A 13,917-nucleotide genomic window follows, 5' to 3' on the forward strand; every position below is an offset into this window, starting at 1 on the left:
GCGGATGCCAAATACAGTGGGGACATCAGGGAGAGCTTCCTGGAGGAAGAGTCGCGTCATTTGTGAATTAAGTATGAGGAGGAATTGTGGTAGGGGGTGTGGGTGGAAAGGATAGGCGTTCTAAGCGGAGGAAACAGGAAAACCCGCAGGATGGCATGGAGTTGGCGTGTGTGTGTGTGTGTGTGTGTGTGTGTGTGTGTGTGTATGTTTCTGTTGACAAGCAAATTTGTATTCTAAGATTTCAGTCTCTTCCAGCCATGGCAGAGCTCACATTGTAAAATCTTTCCCACACCTGCACTGCTGGATCTGTTCTACAGATTTCATTCAGAATTCACATTTCAGATGAGGTCTCATCCTGCTTCTTCCACAAATTGGTCCCTGAAATGCAGCTGGAATTGGAGGATTCTCTTCTGTCAGTCTCAGTGCTGTTCCCTCACTTGCATCCCTTCCATGAAGAAACTGGGTGGTGCCGTTTCCAGCTGGGTGCACTGGGTGGACAGTGGTACTATTCGGGTGATAAGGAGTCCTGGATGAGGGGCCAATTAGGTGACCAGGGTGATGGTGGATTCACTGTGGGGTTTGGGCACTTTGAGAGGTTTGTGAGACATTCAGATGTCATTGGCCTGGGAGCCAGTGGGTGAGGCCAAGGTTGGAACTACAGTTTGGGGGGATTTCCAGCCTAAATGGAGATTTAAAAATGTAAGTGCCAATGAAAGTGAGCAAATGCACAGTGAGCTGCACATAGACTGAAGGGAGCACCCACATTTAGGGACAATGTTTAGGCCAGGACTTGATAAACAGTAACCACTCAATAAATATTTATTAAATAAGTGAAACTTTTGGGCTGGAGGAGCACAGGAAGGAGAGAATTAGTACAACCCAGGAGAGAGGAGTGTCATGGAAACTAGAGAGGTGGGCGCATTTAAAGGTGGGAACAGTCAGCAAGTGCTGCTGTGAGCTCAGTACTGAGGGGTGGGCAGCCTGGAGGCGAGTGCAGCTGTGGTCCGGGCAGTGTCAGCGTACTTGCTGACTAGGCTTGCTGCGCTAGCTTCCTTAGCACTGGCAAGAAACTAACCTCTTTTGAAAAATATTCTTTTATTGGGTATGGACTTCATGGAAGTAAATCTCAGAGATGAGCAAGACACAGCCCTTGGATGATTGAAATTGGTTTCTGACCGCTAATCGGAGTGAATGGTTGAAATCCCAGGAAGTTATTGGCATTGGTGAAATAATATGCTAGCGATGAGGTCATTTAGTTTAACTACCCATAATCAGCTCATTAAAAAAGAAATGAGCAGAGGGTCTAATTTAGCTTTTTTTTTGCGTGAGCTGAAATCCTTTGTGACTTTATCTGGAAAGAAAGACATCACAGATTCTCTCTGGGCTTCATTTTGTGGTCAAAGTGCCCAATAGATACATTTTTATCTGTTCTAGGGGTCTTTCTAAGAAATCTTGCAATGTGACAGATTTGGTGGAGAAATTAGACCAGGCATAATATAATAAGAGGGAGCACAATAAAAAAAATGTCAGATGTTCTTCTCAGACAGTTTAACAGCAGTTTTTAATTCATGAAGAACTTTCCTAAGCGGGGAAAGGGAGTCTGGATGATATCAATGGCTTAATACTTCCCAGGGATCCAGGACTGGCTCTGCCACTGACTAGCTCTGTGACCTGGGGAACGTGACTTAACCCAACTGGATGTTAGTTTTCTCTCTGTATAATGAATTACAGGATTTAGAAGCCACGTCTCTGTTCTAAAATTGATTGTGGTGATGATTGCACAACTTTGTGAATATACTAAAAACCATTGAATTGTATACTTTAAGTTGTGAATTGTATGGTATAAATTATATCTCAAGAAAATACATATCTATCTATATATGTATCTGTATAATATATCCCAGTTCTGAAATTGTTAAATAATTCACTTAAAGTATTTCAGAGAAAGACAAAGATTATAAAGTGGACCTTTTACAAATAAGGGTACCAGTACCATGACAAATTGAGATGATTCTTCTCAATGATAGGCAAGGTAAAATAGCTTATAACTTCCTGGTTACCTTTCCTTCTTTCTTGATACCTTACCTATCTCTGCAGGAAAAAAAATCCCCTTACTTTACAGAGAATGAAGAATTGTAAACCCCAGGGATTCTGCATCATTTTGGCAACATGTGGAGACTAACAGGAAAGAGGAGAAAATCAAGTAAAATGAGAAGAGTACAAGTTGAGTTAATAACGAGATTTAATTAATCCTTTCCTTCAGCATTTGGGATTATAACCCAAGTGTCCCAAGATCGTAATTAAATACCTTTTTTCTCTTGAAAAGTTTTCTTTGTTTTTAAATGGTGTATTTTTTTTCTAATAAATTTTCATTTATTTATTTATTTATGGCTGTACTGGGTCTTCGTTGCTGCATGTGGGCTTTCTCTAGCGGCAAGCTACTCTTCATTGCAGTGCGCGGGCTTCTCATTGCGGTGGCTTCTCTTCTTGTGGAGCATGGGCTGTAGGTGCTTGAGCTTCAGTAGTTGTGGCACACGGGCTCAGTAGTTGTGGCTCATGGGCTCTAGAGCGCAGGGTCAGTAGTTGTGGTGCACGGGCTTCATTGCTCCACGGCATGTGGGATCTTCCTGGACCAGGGCTTGAACCCGTGTCCCCTGCATTGGCAGGTGGATTCATAACCACTATGCCACCAGGAAAGTCCCTGAAAAGGGTTCTTAATCGAGTGGTTTACTCTTCTACTGGTAGGGATGCAGCTTGAGTTATTATAGATAGATACAAATAGCTCAGAGACTGCAATGTGGTTTCTTGTTAAGCATTGTACCTGACCAATAAAAATATAACTTACAATAATGATATGTCACCACTCATTGATCTGTATTAATTATGTTTATTTCATCATAATTTTCTTGACAGCATTTATTGTTGGTGTGGGATGCTTAGGCCACATCTGTGCTTGCACTGACCTGGACGCTATGCTAATAGCCAGATTTATTCCCTGTATGGACTTCTAGGAGCCTTATTCCCCATCCCATGAAAGCATAGTTTTATTCTTTCCTCTTATTCTTCTCTCCCCAAACTAACCAACTGGCAATGACACAAGATGGTGATGACACTTGTGGGCTTCATGTTAAATTTACTTCTTTTTGCCCTTATGTAGCAGTGCTCTTTCATGTGACCCAGGAACACAGTAGGGAATGGGGAGCCCCTAACAGGATTTTCTTGTAACCTTCCCCCCCATTCTCTTTTGATGCATTAATCAGAAAAATGATGAGTGGTCACAAGGGGCCAAGACATTCTCCTTGTAATGACTAAATGCACAGGCTGACCCTTTAGGGGTAAACACTTCAGAGAAGGATATTCTTTGCAAATTTTGAGAATCTCTAGGGAGGCAGTGAATGTCTCCTGTTTCACTTTCTCATTAGAGAGAAAGAAAAATGCACTTTGCAAAATCCATAATGATTAATTTTTTTACTTAGATGCATCAGAAAATGTATTAAGTTAAAACATGCTTGCTCCTTTCCACATAGACTGCTTGATGAATTAATCCATAAATCTATGTGTGTATATATATATATATATATATATATATATATATATATGTGCGGTACGCGGGCCTCTCACTGTTGTGGCCTCTCCCGTTGTGGAGCACAGGCTCCGGACACGCAGGCTCAGCGGCTATGGCTCACGGGCCCAGCCGCTCTGCGGCATGCGGGATCTTCCCGGACCGGGGCACGAACCCGTGTCCCCTGCATCGACAGGCGGACTCTCAACCACTGCGCCACCAGGGAAGCCCTATCCATATATTTTTAACTCAGGGTGCTAGAGTAGATGCTCAAACTAAATTAGTTTTAATTTTTTTAATATCTGAAGAACACAGTATAATCCAAGCATTTCTTACCACTGATGCCTTTTCTCTAAAGTAACTGTAATTGAGGCTATCACTTGGAATTTGATTAAAAATGCATTTAAAAGTAGGGATTTTTTTTTGTGTGTGTGTACTATTCTTTTCAGATTCATTTTTCAACTTTACTGACTATAAATTATATTTCCCAGCGTTAAGTGTGTGGGGGTTGTATCATGTGTATTTGGGGGACGCTATCATTGGCATGCTTTACCCAGAAAATAAAACTGCTGATAAACAGAACTGATACACAATTTTATTTGGCTAAATAGTAAGTGAATTTATTCTGGAGAGTCTACATCAGCCACACGTGGATACCTAGATTTTCTTTTTCACTAGAAACCTGGGAAAGTGTTGAGTTGGGGGGAAGGGGCTGGAGGAAGTGCTGGGGATGATTGAGAAGTCATTGTTGCAATTCTAACTATTCGAGTTCTTCTGTGAGATGCCTTCCAGATGAGCTCTTCCCTTGCAATTCCCAGGGCCATCCCCACATGTTTTTACCACAGCACCAGCAGCAGTGACCTTCTTGAGCCCAGTGTTGTTCCTTCTGACTTTGTAATTCATTGGATGATGGTGTCTTTCCCACTGGCATTGGCTAAATCTTTCTCAAACCCTGATGTCACCAAGTGCTTTGCCTGATTGAATCATCCATCAGTGGTAGAAGCTGCTGCTATTTCAGGCTGGATGACTTGGGTACTCCCTACTCATGAACCTGATATCTGAGTCATATCTCCTCATCCACATCTGTGCTCTTTCTTCCTTATGGGCCACAGTTCAGACATCTGGAGGGACCTGTCAGCTAATGAGTGGGTGCTCCTCTGTTTCTCCCAGTGTAACAAGGACAGGGTACACCTGGCTGGTCTCTGCACTCTGCTTTGAACCCTGTCTCCTCTCATTTTCTCAGGGATTTTGCTCCTGTTGCATCTCTCTTCTGCACTATATTTTCTTCTTTCCTGGATCATTTCCATTGGCACATGGAATGTTCTCTAGTACTGTTGCAGGAAGGGTGACCTCTTCTAGGGCCCGAGAGTGGGCTCTTGTCTAACCCTCAGAAATAAATTGTTGGAGGAGACACACGTGCTGACAAAGCTGGAGACTTTATTGGGAAGGGGCGCCCGGGTGGAGAGCAGAGGGTAAGAGAACCCGGGAGGACTGCTCTGCCACGTGGCACGCTATCTTGGGTTTTATTGTGATGGTGTTAGTTTCCGGGTTGTCTCTGGCCAATCATTCTGACTCAGGGTCCTTCCTGGTGGTGAGCGCATCGCTCAGCCAAGGTAGATTCCAGCGAGGAGGATTCTGGGAGGTTGGTAGGACATATGGACTGGTGTCTCCTCTCTCCTTTTGACCTTTCCTGAATTCTTCCAGTTGGTGGTGGCTTGTTAGTTCCACGTTCCTTACCAGGACCTCCTGTTGTAAGATAACTCATGCAAGTGGTTACTATTGGGCCTGGCCAGGGCGGGTGGTTTCAGTCAGTGGTTCCCCTAACAGTATTGCCTATTTGATAGAACAGTATTGCCTATCTGATAAAAAAGAAAGGAAAAAAATCCTTCCTTTGTCCAGGATCCTGCTTCACCTCCATCCTATTTCTTCTCTCCCCTTCCCAGCAAAATGTACTGAGAAAGTTTTTTCTTGCCCTGTTTCTACTTTCTCATCTCCCATTCTCTTCTCAACCCATTCCAGTTGACTTTCCTCTCCATCTGTCTGAGACCACCTTATTTAGGTGGTGAGTGACCTACCTCCAAGTTGCCAAATTGGATGGTCACTTCCCCATCTGATTCTCAGCAGCCTTTGACCCAGAGGACCATTCTCTGCTTACAGCTCCTTCTACACTTGTGCGGTTTTCCTCTGGCTTCGGTGCCTGTTCCCGCAGATCTCCTTTAATGGCTCCTTCTCACCCCCTTGAAAACTTGTCCCCTTGAAAACTCGTCCCCTTGAAAACTAAGTCCTGGAGTGCCCCAGAGCTCTGGCTGGGAGTAATTCCCCTTTTTCTTAGCCTTGCACTCTGCTAAGGTGTGTTTTGTCCAGCCTCATGGATTTATACGTGATCTATAGGTTGATTGCTCTCTAAATTATATTTCTAGCCCAGACACTCCTCCTGAACACAGACCCATAACAAACTCATAAGTCTAACTGCCTACATCACCTCACCTCTTGGATATATAAAAGGTTGTCAAATTTAAGATGTCCAAACCTGAACTCTTAATTTTCAGCACCACAACCTGTTTTCCTGCTGGTGGTTTCTATTTCAGTCAATTGTTCAACTGCTCAAGTAAAATAAGACAAAAACAAGATTCATCTTTGATTTTTTTCTTTCTCTTATCCTTAATTCATCAGAAAGTACTTCCTCTTGGTTCTACTTTAAAAATGTATCCCTCATCCACTTTACCTCTTTCTGGCTCTGCTACTACTATCCTTGTTCTATCACCTCTTGCCTACATGGTTGCCGGAGCCTCCTCCCCAATTTCCAGATCTTTCCTCCTACCAGGTACAATCCATTTACCTACACTGACCTGAATGCTCTTCTAAAAATGTATCTCAGACTATGTCATTCTGTTAATGTAATGTAGACTGCTTACAAGTCTTCAGTGTTTCAGTGACTTCCAGTTGCTTTTAGAATAAAACCCCAACTTTCTCCTCTGGTCTGTGAAGCCTCACATAACTTGGCCTCTCCCTTCCCTCTCCTGCTGCTGTTCAGCCACACTGGCCCCTCTTTGTTCCTTTGATGTGCTAAGGTCTTCTTTTCTTTGGGCCTTTGCCAGAACTGTTTCCTCAGCCTTGCATGCCTTTCCTCTAGATCTTTGCAAAGTGTTTCCTTATTGTCATTTAGATCATAGCACAGATTACAGGCCACTTTGCCAGAGAAATCTTCCCTGACCACCCAATTCAAATAGGCATATGCCCTCTCTATCACACTGCTTAACTTTTAAAAAACTGTATGATAAATATTTTGGTATTTTGATGACTGAGTTCAGTACAATTGGTTTTCTTTGTAATCCCATGTATTTTAAAATTAAACTTTTTTATTTTGAGATAGTTGCAGATTCACATGCAATTGTGAGAAAGAATGCAGATACCTTATTCCCTTTGCCCAGATTTTTCCATCTTGCAAAACTATAGTGCATTATCACAACCAGGATATTTACATTTACATTATCTAATACATGGATATGGTATATCTCTCCATGTATTTTGCTCTTTGATTTATTTCATCAGGATTTTGTAGTTTTTAGCATACATGTCCTGTACATGGTTTGTTAAATTTACACCTGTGACCTTGCTGAGCTCATTTATTTACACAATACAGAACAGATTCATCACCATAAGGATCATGAATGTTGCCCTTTTATGGCCTTGCCCACTCCTCTTCTGCCCCCACCCCCTCTGTAATGCCTGACAACCACTAATTTGTTCTCCTTTCTATAATTTTGTCATTTCATAAGTGTTATATAAAGGGAACCATATAGTCTGTAACCTTTTGGCTTGGATTTTTTATCTCAGCGTAATACTGTACAAGTTCATCCAGGTTGTTGTATGTATCAGTAGTTTGCTCCTTTTTTAAAAAAATAAATTTATTTATTTATTTTAATTTTAAAGTTTTGGCTGTGTTGGGTCATCATTGCTTCATGCGAGCTATCTCTAGTTGTGGTGAGTGGGAGCTACTCTTTGTTGCGGTGCACAGGCTTCTCATTGTGGTGGCTTCTCTTGTTGCGGAGCAGGGGCTCTAGGCACGAGGGCTACAGTAGTTGTGGCGTGAAGGCTCAGTAGTTGTGGCTCGTGGGCTCTAGAGCTTAGGCTCAGTAGTTGTGGCACATGGGCTTAGTTGCTCCGCGGCTTGTGGGATCTTCCCAGACCAGGGCTCGAACCTGTGTCCCCTGCATTGCAGGTGCATTTTTAACCACTGTGCTACCAGGGAAGTCCAATAGTTTTCTCCTTTTTATTACAGATATCAGTTTGTTTAACCATTTACCTGTTGAAGGACATCAGGATTGTTTCCAGTTTGGCTATTAGGAATAAAGCTGCTATAAATATTTATGTACAGGTTTTTATGTGAACATAACTTTCCATTTCTCTGGGTTGAATGCTTAGGAGTGCAGTTGTTGGATCACATGGTAGTTACATGTTTTAGTATTTTAGGAAACTTTCCCTCTTTTCTACAGTGACTATCATTTTATATTCCTACCAGTAATGTATGAGGGTTCCAACTTTTCCATATCCTCTCTAGGATTTATTGTCACTATTTTTTATTCTAGCCATTCTGTTAGATGTATGGAGTTATGTCATTGTGTTTTACTTTGCATTTCACTAATTGCTAATGTTTTAACAACTTTTTCATGTACTTATTTGCTTTCTGTATCTCCTCTTAGGTGAAATGTCTGTTCACATCTTTAGCCCATTTTTAAACTGGAATTTTTTTTAACTGTTGACTTGTGAGAATTCTTTATAATATCCTAGAGTATCCTCCTTTGTTGGATGTATGGTTTGCAAATATTTTCTCCCAGTCTGTAGATTGTCTTTTCATCTTCTTTCACAGAGCAAAACTTTAAAATTTTGATGAAATGCAGTTTGAGAATTTCTCCTTTTATGGATCATGTTTATGGTATCTAAGAACTCTGCCTAGTCCAAGATCTTGATCTTCTCATATGTCTTTTTCTAAAAGTTCTACATGTGTTTTACGTTTAAGCCTGTTGTCCATTTTGAGTTAATTTTTTATAGGGTATGACTTAGGTTGAAGGTCTTTTTTTTGTTTGTTTTGTTTTGTTTTATGAGTGTTCTTTTACCCCAGCACCATTTGTTGAAAAAGTCATCCCTCCTCCATTGAATTGCTTTTGAACCTTTGACAAAATCAGTTGGGCATACTTGTGTGGATCTATTCATGCCTTCTCTATCCTTTTCCACTGATCTATCCCTTGGCCAATAACACCCAGTCTTGACTGTCACTACATGATGTCTTGAAATCAGACTGATTCTTTCCACATTATTCTTCTTTCTCAAAATTGTTTTAGCTATTCTAGTTCCTCTGTCTTTCCATATAAATTTTAGAATAATTATATCTATATCTACAAAAATATTTCTGGAATTTTTATAGGAATTGCACCAAAACTGTGTATCAGTTTAGAGAGCATTGACATGACTCCTATGTTGAGTCTTTAGCATAGAAATCCTATACATGCTTCATTAAATTTATACTTGTGACCTTGCTGAATCATTTATTAGTTCTGGGAGGGATTTTTTTTTGGGGGGGGTTGTTTGTTTTGGTTTGGTTTTTGGTATATTCCTTGGAAATTTTTTTGTAAACAATCATGTTATCTGTAAATAGGGACAGTTTTAGTTCCTTCTTTACATTTTATATACCTTTTTTTTTTACTTTTTTTTTTGGCCTTATTTCACTGGCTAGAACTTCCGGCATTATTTTGAATGAGCGTTGACAGTGGAATCCTTGCCTTGTTCCCAACCCTTAAGGAAAGGCTTTCAGTCTTTCACTATTAAGAGTAATGTTAGCTGTAAATCTTTCGTGGATGCTTTTTAACACGTTGAGGAAGTTCTCTAATTCTATTATTTCTGACTGTTTTTAAAATCATGAATAGGTGTTGAATTTTGTCAAAGGCTTTTTCTACATCAGTTTATATGATTATGTGATTTTTTTTCTTCTTTAGCCTGTTAATATGGTGGATTACATTAATTGATTTTTGAAAATTGAACCAGTTGGGTGTCCTTAGAATAAAACCCACTTGATCATGGTGTATATTTCTTCTTATATATATATATATATATATATTTTTTTTTTTTTTTTTTTTTTTTTGTGGTATGCGGGCCTCTCACTGTTGTGGCCTCTCCCGCTGCGGAGCACAGGCTCCGGACGCACAGGCTCAGCGGCCATGGCTCACGGGCCCAGCCGCTCCGCGGCATGTGGGACCCTCCCGGACCAGGGCACGAACCCGTGTCCCCTGCATCGGCAGGCGGACTCTCAACCACTGCGCCACCAGGGAAGCCCTTCTTCTTATATATTGATGAATTAATTCTATTTGCTAATGTTTTGCCATGGATTTTTGTTTCTATATTTTTGGGATCTTGGTCTTTATTTTTTGTACTGTGTTTGTCTAGTTTTAGTATCAGGTAATACTACTTTAATAAAATGAATTGGGAAGTGCTTACTCTTCTGTTTTCTGTAAGAGATTATGTAAAATTGATGTTAATTCTTTTTTAGACATTTAGTAGAATTTTCCGGTGAAAACATCTGGGCTTGGAGATTTCTCATTTGGGAGTTTTGTTAGTTTGTGTTTTTTAAGGAATTGGTCCATTTCATTTAGGTTATCAGACTTATGTGTGGAGAGTTATTCATAGTATTCCCCTATTAATAATTATCATCAGTTCCCTTATTACACGTGTATAGGGTCTCTTTGACTTTTGATATTGGTAATTTCATACCTTCTCCCTTTTTCTTTGTCTGTCTTGCTAGAGGTTTGTCAGTTATATTGATCTTTTCAAAGAACCAGGTCATTATTTAATTTTCCCCAGTGTTTTGCCATTTTCAATTTCATTGATCTCTGCTCTTATTCTATTATTTCCTTCCTTTTACTTGCTTGGGTTTATTTTGTTCTTTTCATAGGTTCTTGAGGGAAGTAGACTATTGACTGGAAACCTTTTCTCTTTTCTAATGTATGCAGTGAATGCTATATATTTTCCTCTCAACACTGCTTTAGTTGTGTTTCACTAATTTTGATATGCTGTATTTTAATTTTCATTCATTCAGTGTACATTTTGACTTCCCTTGAGACTTTTCTTTGATCCACAATTATTTACAGTGTTTGTAATTTTTCCTGTTTAACCCTGTTTTTGATTTCTAGGTTGATCCCAATGTCATTAAAGAATACATTCTATATTATTTTGACTTTTAAAAATTTTGAGAAGTTTATTTTATGGCTCAAAATGTGGTCTATTTTGTTATATGTTCTGAAGGCACATGAAAATAGTGTGTATATGCTGTTGTTGGGTGGAATATCCTGTAAACATTGATTAAATCCTATTGGTCAATAGTGTTGTTGAATTCAATATACTTATTGGTTTTCTGTCTAGTTCTTTTAATTGTTGAGAGAAGTCTCCAAATATAATTATCTATAATTATATCTATTGTCTATATTTTCTTTCACTGCTGTCAGTTTTCCCATTGTATAATTTGCAGTTAAAGTGTTTGGTAAATACACATTTAGGGTTTCTATGTCTACTTGGTAGATTTACCCTTTTAAATTCATTATCATTATTTAATGTCCCTCTCTGTCTCTGCTAATTTTATGTGCCCTGAAGTCTACTTTATCTGATATTAATATAGCTAATCCTGCTTTCTTTTGGTTAATGTTTGCATGATATGTATTTTTTCATTCTTTTACTTTTAACCTGCATATATTGCTTTACTTGAAGTGAGTTTCTTGTGGACAGCATATAGTTGGGTCATGGTAATTCACTCCACCAATATGTCTTTCAATTGGTATTTTTAGACCATTTACATTTAATGTAATTATATGTTAGGGCTAAAGGCTACCTTTTGTTTGTTTGTTTTTTGTTTCTTGTCTTTTTTTCCTTGCCTTCTTGTGTGTTACTTGAATTTTTTTAGAATTCTATTTTGATTTATGTATAACATTTTTGAGTGTACAGGTTTCTCCCACTATCCAAAGTAGAGTGTTCCGATGAAACCTTTCATAAGCTGAAATGGAGTAAAGTAGAGATGCAATTACCTTAGCACACATCTTGCTAAGAGATGCATAAAATAAATTGGGTTAAACTACATATGCTGACAGATACAGTTCAAAGCTCAGCTTGATATTGAGATGCTGAGTATAGTTCCCAGGGATTGAGCTTAGTGGTGCCACTCTTGCTGCTCTGGGTGTGTGCTGCCTCTTTAACAGCTTGCTGCAAAACAAATGCTGAACACTTTTTTTGTATTTCTCCTTTTTTCATAAAAGTAAAAATCCTCTTCAGATTTCTTTCAATTAGTGAAAACAGGTAGTAATGTAGGTTTTTTGTAAAAGCAAAGTGGCATAAAGCAAACGTTTGAAAAGTAGGGAGATACCTGTATCTGTTTGAATAGCATTGTCAGTTGCTGCTCTAGGTATTACATTCTATATATATAACTTACTGCAGTCTACTGGTGTCATCATTTTACCAGTTCCAGTGAAGTTTAGAGAAGTTAGTTTTCTTTAGGCTCCATTATCTTCCCCCTTTATAATATAATAGGGTTCAATATTTCCTCTATACACATTTAGAAACATGTCATACAGTGTTATAATTTGTGCTTTAACCATCAAACATAATTTAGAAAACTCAAAGAGGAGGAATCTATTCTGTTTACCCATATTTTTGCTTACTGTGTTCTTTCTTCCTTTCTGATGTTTCAAGGTTTCTTCTTTTATCATTCCTTTTTGCTTAGAGAGCCTCCTTCAGCCCTTACTTTAGGATAAGTCTACTGATGACAAATTTTCTTAGTTTTCCTTCACCTGAAAATGTCTTAATTTCACCTTCATTTCTGAATATAGGATTCTGGGTTGACAATTACTTTCTTTCAGTACTTGAATATTACATCACTCCATAATTTCTAATGAGAAGTCTGCTGTCATTTGAATTGTTTTTCTTTTATAGGTTATTTGCCGTTTCTCTCTCAGTGCTTTCAAGATTCTTTCTTTGTCTTTAGTTTTTAGAAGTTTGGCAATGATGTGTTTTGGTGTGGATTTCTTTTGCCTTATGCTGTTTGGGGTTCATTTAGCTTCTTGAATCTGTAGGTTTATGTGTTTTGCCAAACTGGGGAAGTTTTCAGCCATTGTTTTTTCTAGTGCCTTTTCATCCCTGCCCTCTTTCTTCTCACCTTTTGGGACTCTGATGATGTGAATGTTAGATTTTTTTGTTATAGTCCCACATGTTCCTAAGCTCTGTTCTTTTTAATTTTTTTTCCAGTTTATTTTCTTTCTGTTGTTAAGATGGGGTAATTTCTCTTGTTATTCTTTCCAGCTCACTGATTCTTTTGTCTCTCTCCTGAATTCTGCGGTTGAGTTACGGGTTGAATTTTTTCATTTTGGTTATTGTATTTTGCAGTTCTATCATTTCTATTTACTTCTTTTACCTTCTGTTACTTTGCTGAGACTTTCGATTTTTTTCATTAGTTTTGAGCATGTTTATAATTACTTCTTGGCTTATTTAAAATCTTTATCAGATGATTTTAATAGTTTTTAGATTTTAATAGTAATCTTGATGTTGACATCTGTTGATTGTCTTTTCTCACTCAGTTTGAGAACTTCATGGTTCTTGGCATGACGGTGATTTTTTTTAAAAAATTGAAGTATAAATGACTTACAACATCACGTCCCAGGTGTACAACGTAGTGATTTGATATGTCTTAAGTCTTACAAAATGATCACCATGATAAGTCTAGTTACCATCTGTTACCATACAAAGTATTACAATCTTCTTGACTATGTTCCTCATGTTGTACATTTTATCCTTGAGACTCATTTATTTTGTAACTAGAAGTTTGTACCTCTTAGTCTCCATCACCTATTTAATCATGCCCACATTCCTCTCCCCTCTGACAACCACTCATTTGTTCTCTGTATGTATGAGTCTGTTTCTGTTTTGGTATGTTTGTCCATTTGTTTCACTTTTTAGATTCCACATTTAACTGAAATCAGATGGTATTTGTCTTTCTCTGTGTGGCTTATTTCACTTAGCACAATACCCTTAAGGCCCATCTATGGTGTTGAAAATGACGAGATTTCATTCTTTCTTTTTCTTTTCATTTCATTTCTTATTCTTGTGTGTGTGTGTATATATATATATGTATATATATACATATATATGTATATATATATATACATATATATATATATATATATATATATATATATATATATATATATATATACCACGTCTTCTTTATCCATTCATCTGTTGATGAACACTTAGGTTGTTTCCATATATTGGCTATTGGAAATACTGCTGCAGTGAACATAGGAGTTCATATATTTTGTTGA

At 38.4% G+C, this 13,917-nt stretch overlaps 1 protein-coding gene across 4 annotated transcripts in view; it reads left to right on the top strand.

Moving 5' to 3' along the window:
• The window catches only part of SH3GL3 (SH3 domain containing GRB2 like 3, endophilin A3), a 164,947-nt gene that overhangs the window by 956 nt on the left and 150,074 nt on the right, over positions 1-13,917 (top strand). The gene's annotated exons all lie outside the window — the stretch shown is intronic.

Source organism: Kogia breviceps, chromosome 3 (genome assembly GCF_026419965.1).
Source record: "Kogia breviceps isolate mKogBre1 chromosome 3, mKogBre1 haplotype 1, whole genome shotgun sequence".
Lineage (NCBI taxonomy): Eukaryota > Metazoa > Chordata > Mammalia > Artiodactyla > Physeteridae > Kogia > Kogia breviceps.